The following is a 6,759-nucleotide window of genomic DNA, read 5'->3' on the forward strand; positions in this document are numbered from 1 at the left end:
TTATAACAACTCTGAACACAGTAACACATGACCAATAGGACCTGACCTATAGCCTATCACAACCCTCAATAAACTGGTTTATACAAACTCTGAACAAGTAACACACTGACCAATAGGACCTGACCTATAGCTTATCACAACCCTCAATAAACGGGTTATAACAACTCTGACCACAGTAACATGGCAGCAAGATGGATGCGGAGGATGTGAAAAAGAAGCTTGAAACTGGTTGCTCAGGAGGGAAAGGGGAAGTCAGATCTGTGGAAGATATTTGACTTAGTTGTGGAAATGACTGGAGATCAGACAAAGGAGGGTATAGGAGCAAGAGTTGTGTGAGTATTATGTGTGCCAAAAAGGTGCGGTTAGACTACAATATGATTTCTCTGCCTGTTTGGGACAGTGTAATCACTAAATAAACTCTAAGTAATACCAGTCGTTTCTAAGGAAAACAAATTGTAAAGTCTTTATTACAGCATAGCAAAGTATAAAACAGCCCAATCTGTGAAATTGCTTTATCCGACTTTTTCCGTTGCATGAGGTTGGTGCTCATGGAATCAATAGGCTATTAAACCAAACACCAGACAGGCTACAGAAGATATTTCTATGCTGCACTAAAGATTGTTACAGAGACCGTTCCAACGCGGGAGAAAGCACTGTTGTTATAAAATAAATATTAGATGTATTAGTGTAGCATTATTTTGACATAATATAACCAGATAGAATGTCAGTATCACGTCTTAGAGTGATGGACTGTGCGTCGTGGCCTCTGTAATGGATCAGTTCACTGAGACGGGCAAGAATCAGACAGCTGTCTTGTGCACCATAAGAAAATAAAAACTGACTGCTCGACTAAAGAAATCTCGGTCGACCAACAGCCTATCGTCTATTAACCAGTCGACTAAACGGGTCTATTAACCAGTCGACTAAACGGTGTCTATTAACCAGTCGACTAAACGGTGTCTATTAACCAGTCGACTAAGTTAACCTGTAAACGGTGTCTATTACCAGTCGACTAAACGGTGTCTATTAACCAGTCGACTAAACGGTGTCTATTAACCAGTCGACTTTAACGGTGTCTATTAACCAGTCGACTAAATGGTGTCTATTAACCAGTCCGACTAAATGGCGTCAGCCCTAATCAGGCTGACAGATCAGAACAGCATCACACACCACTACCCATATTACCAAAGCCTAAACCCATTTGAAAAACCCACACAGATAAATCATGAGAGCAATCACAACACACACACATACCCACGCCACAGACACACCACGCCACAGACACCCTACACACAGACACACCCACGCCACAGACACCCCTACACACGCACAGAACCAGCCACAGACACACACCACGCCACATACCACCCACGCCACAGCACCCCTACAACCCACACAGACAGACCCACGCCACAGACACCCCTAACCACCACGCCACAGACACACCCACGCCACAGACACCCTACACCACCCATGCCACAGACACCCCACACCACCACACCGACACACCCAACAGACACCCCTACACCACCCACGTCAGACACACCCATGCCACAGACACCCTAACCACCCACGCCGCAGACACCGCTACACGTCGCAGACACCTACACTACCCACACATACACCTACACCACCACAACAGACACCTACACCACCCACAACAGACACCTAACACCACACCCTGCAGACCCCACACGCACCTACACAACCATGACACCCTACACACACACGCAAAGACACCCTACACCACCAGAACCCAGAGACACCCTAACACCCGTACAGACCACCCATGCAGAACCCCTACACCACAGACAGCCCTACACGGCGCACCACAACACCCACAACAGACACCTAAACCACAACAGCCCTACACACGCGAACACACAGACACCTACACCACCACAACAGACACCTACACCACCCACCGCTGCAGAACCCTAACACCCAGCCATAAGACACCTACACCACCAACCATAGACACAACCAACACACCCAGACACCTACCGACACCCACGCCGCAGACACACTATACCACACACCATAGATACCTACACACACCACACCGAAAGACACTACCCACCATACAGAAGACCTACACACACCCGCCTAACAAGAGCCTACACCACAGACGCCTAACCACAGACGCCTACACCGCTACACCATACGCCTACAACCCACAAAAGACGCCTACAACCACACCACAAGACGCCTCAAACCACACACAGATGTCCTACACCACAATACACCAGATGCTACAAACGACTCCACGCCGCAGACACCCCTACCCAACCCACACCGCAGACACCTACACCACCCACATCATAGACACCTACACCACCCACACCACCCATCCCTACACCACATACACATACACCTACACCATAGACACCTACACTACCCACAACAGACACCTACACCACCCAGGATGGGAAGGAGGGTGGAGGAGAGAAGAGAGAGGATTGTGGAGGAGAGAAGAGAGAGGAGGGTGGAGGAGAGAAGAGAGAGGGAGGGAGGGTGGAGGAGAGAAGAAGGGTGGAGGAGAGAAGAAGGGTGGATGAGAGAAGAAGGGTGGATGAGAGAAGAAGGGTGGATGAGAGAAGAAGGGTGGATGAGAGAGAGAGAGAGGGAAGGAGGAGAGATGAGAGGGAAGGAGAGATGAGAGGGAAGGAGGGGGGAGAAGGAGAGAGAAAAGACAGAGGGGGACCATCTACCTCTTATTTCTCCATCTCCTCCTCCCACTGCATCTCTCTACACCTCATCCCAAAACTCACACAACGTGAGGCATTAAATGGTGTTTTCTAACAATGCTCCATCTTCTCCCTACGACTGTACTGCCTAGCTATAATAATACACCACTGGTGTGGGAGAGTGAGGCAAGGAGRGCCTGTTGACCRGTCTGGTATGACCTGTCCTGCAGAKGCTGTATCATTAGGACGGAGAGARGACAAGATAGAATCTTAGTGAGAGAAACACACACACACAGATTTGGACCAGAGAACACACACGTACAAACACCCTCAGTGTAAGAAATAGATTTCCGCTGAACACGGGGAGATCAAATGACACTTGCACACCAATTATAATTGGTGTGCAAGTGCTGGGGAGCAACCCGACAAACAGACTAACAAACATTTAAATATACCTAAATATACTTCTAGTGCAGCAATGGTGGTGATCAAGATGACTACTTTATTGACACTCTTATCAGCGTTGGCTGTGTGTGTTGAACTAGAAGCAGGGATCTGAGGGGGTGAGCCTCAGCACGGCATGCCATCAGGTTACCGTGGTAATGAAATAGGTCAATATATTCGTTGTGGCACAGCGAGGAGGCGTCTCCAGCGCCGGTGTGTCACTGAGCGTGCTCAGTAGGGGGGCGGATAATCAGAAACCAGGTTGCGTTGCTGCACGGGTACGCCACAAACAAATGATCGAGGGAGGGAGATGAAGCGAGGAGAAGGAAGAGAAGAGAGAAGACTAGGAGAACATAAACAGGCCTCCCCAGGAGACGGCCTCCCCAGGAGACGGCCTCCCCAGGAGACGGCCTCCCCAGGAGACGGCCTCCCCAGGAGACGGCCTCCCCAGGAGACATCTAAAGACACTTCTTGGAAAGGTGAACAAGTGGAAAAGAAGATGAGGAAATGAAGTCAATGGGTGGAGAGGACCACCAAGAGAAGAAAAAGACGAAGAAGGAGTGAGAGGACCACCAAGAGAAGAAAAAGACGAAGAAGGAGTGAGAGGACCACAAGAGAAGAAAGACGAAGAAGGAGTGAGAGGACCACCAGAGAAGAAGACGAGTAGAGAGAGGACCACCAAGAGAAGAAGACGATGTAGAGAGAAGGACCACCAAGAGAAGAAGACGATGTAGAGAGAGGACCACCAAGAGAAGAAGACGATGTAGAGAGAGGACCACCAAGAGAAGAAGACGATGTAGAGAGAGGACCACCAAGAGAAGAAGATGTAGAGAGAGAGGACCACCAAAAGAGAAGAAGATGTAGAGAGAGGACCACCAAGAGAAGAAGACGAAGAAGGAGTGAGAGGACCACCAAGAGAAGAAGACGATGAGAGAGAGGACCACCAAGAGAAGAAGACATGTAGAGAGAGGACCACCAAGAGAAGAAGACAATGTAGAGAGAGGACCACCAAGAGAAGAAGACGATGTAGAGAGAGGACCACAAGAGAAGAAGACGATGTAGAGAGAGGACCACCAAGAGAAGAAGACGATGTAGAGAGAGGACCACCAGAGAAGAAGACGATGTAGAGAGAGGACCACCAAGAGAGAGAAGATGTAGAGAGAGAGGACCACCAAGAGAAGAAGATGTAGAGAGAGGACCACCAAGAGAAGAAGACGATGTAGAGAGAGAGGCACCAAGAGAAGAATTAGAGGATGAGATGTACAGAGTCACTACCATATTAATCACCACCCCCCTCATCTTACTGTTTCCTTCTACTCATCACTTTCTTTGCTCTCCTTCCCTACCCCCATCTTCTCTCCTTCCCTATCCCCCTCGCTCTCGCCTTCCTATCCCCTCGCTCTCGCCTTCCTATCCCCCCCCCCTCTCTCCATCCCTAACCCCCCCCCATCTCTCTTCCCTACCCCTCTCTCCTTCCCCATCCCCCCTCTCTCTCATCCCATCCCCCCCTCTCTCCATCCCCATCCCCCCCCCTCTCTCCATCCCATCCCCCTCTCTCATCTCTCTCCTTCCCTATCCCCCTCTCTCTCCATCCCTATCCCCCTCCATCACTCCCTCCATCACTCCCTCCATCACTCCCTCCATCACTCCCTCCATCACTCCCTCCATCACTCCCTCCACTCTGGCTAATTGGCATATCGAGGGCGCAGACATCAAAAGCCCCTGCTATCTATCACTGTGCTAGCTGGCAGAAAAGGAAGAACAGAAGCAAAGACTGAAGAGAGGAATATTAAAGAGAAAGAGCCGACACAAACGCTTCAAAGTAGAGAAATTACAGCCAGAATCTCACACACTTCAGGGAAAAGAGTGATACGGGTTTCCAGAAGCACCACCACACATCCACTTCAACACACTAATATAATAACATACTGTAGCTCAGAGAGCAGAGACCGAGAACGAGAAAACAAACACGCTATGAAGAGGAAGAGAGACCGAGAACGACACCGACCGAGAGAGACCGAGAGAACAAGAGGGACCGAGAACGAGAAAACAAACAAGCTATGAAGAGGGAGAGAGACCGAGAAAGACTCCGACCGAGAGAGATAGGAGACACAGACACAGAGAGAACCAGACAGAGAGAGAGAGAGAAAAGAGACAGAGAGAAAATAGAGAACAAGAACGAGACAGAGAAGAACAAACACCATTGTAAAATAACCCATATTTATGCTTATATTTATTTTCCCTTTTGTACTTTAACTATTTGTACATCGTAAACAACACTATATATAAATAATATGACATTTGTAATGTCTTTATTGTTTTGAAACTTCTGTATGTGTAATGTTAACTGTTCATTGTTATTGTTTATTTCACTTTTGTATATTATCTACCTCACTTGCTTTGGCAATGTTAACATATGTTTCCCATGCCAATAAAGCCCCTTGAACTGAAATGAGACACAGACAGAAAGACACAGAGAGAGAAAATAGAGAACAAGAACGAGACAGAGAAAACAAACAAGCTATGAATAGAGACCGAGAGGAGACGCCGGCCGAGAGAGACACAGCGAGACAGACAGAGAGAGAGACAGAGAAAAAATAGAGAGAAAGATCAGGGAGGCCGGCCAGGAGACGTGTGCAGCCTGAGGGCGCCTGGCATTCCATCAGCCGCTGAGCTCAGCCAACGCACCCGTGAGGTCATCACCTTGCCACCCTGCCTGCAGCACCAAGCGGTGTGTGTGTGTGTGTGTGGACAGCAGAGAAGGAAAAGGGTCAGGGGCCAGAGTGGCTGACGGTGGCATTGTTTCACTGGGCCGAGTAACGAGGATAGGAGGAGGAGGAGAAAAAGGAAAGGGAAGTGCAGATGGCGCTGCTGCAGTGCCCAGAACGAGGGATGAGGGGTGTGATGGGGGTCATTTGTGAGGTTGTTTTATGGCCTTGAGCAGTATTGGAGTGGAGTGATGGGTAGAGTGAGAGGTCAACCTACAGTGCCTACAGAAAGTATTCATACCCCTTAACTTGTTCCACAATTTGCTGTGATACAGCCTGCATTCAAAATGGATTGAATATTTTGTAAGTCGCTCTGGATAAGAGCGTCTGCTAAATGACTTAAATGTAAATGTAAAATGTAAATGAATAAATGTTCTCTCACCCATCTACTCACAATAACCCATAATGACAAAGTGAAAACATGTTTTTAGAAATGTACTAAATGTACTGAAAATGAAATATAGAAATCTAATTTACATAAGTATTCACGCCCCTGAGTCAATGCTTTGTAGAAGCACCTTTCTTAGGAATTACAGCTGTTAGTCTTCTGGGTAAATATCTAAGAGCTTTCCACACCTGGATTGTGTAACATTTGTTCAAAATGGTTGTTGATCATTGCTCGACAACCATCAGGTTTTGCCGTAGGTTTTCAAGCAGATTTGAATCAAAACTTAAATATGTAATAACTTATTGGTAAGCAACTCCAGTGTAGATAATGTTTTGGTTATTGTCCTGCGAAAAGTGAATTTATCTCCCAGTGTCTGGTGGGAAATAGACTGAACCAGGTTTTCCTCTAGGATTTTGCCTGTGCTTTGCTCCATTCAGTTTATTTTTATCCTGAAACACTCTCCCAGTGCCTT

This window comes from Salvelinus sp. IW2-2015, unplaced genomic scaffold, assembly GCF_002910315.2.
Source record: "Salvelinus sp. IW2-2015 unplaced genomic scaffold, ASM291031v2 Un_scaffold1128, whole genome shotgun sequence".
Taxonomy (NCBI): domain Eukaryota; kingdom Metazoa; phylum Chordata; class Actinopteri; order Salmoniformes; family Salmonidae; genus Salvelinus; species Salvelinus sp. IW2-2015.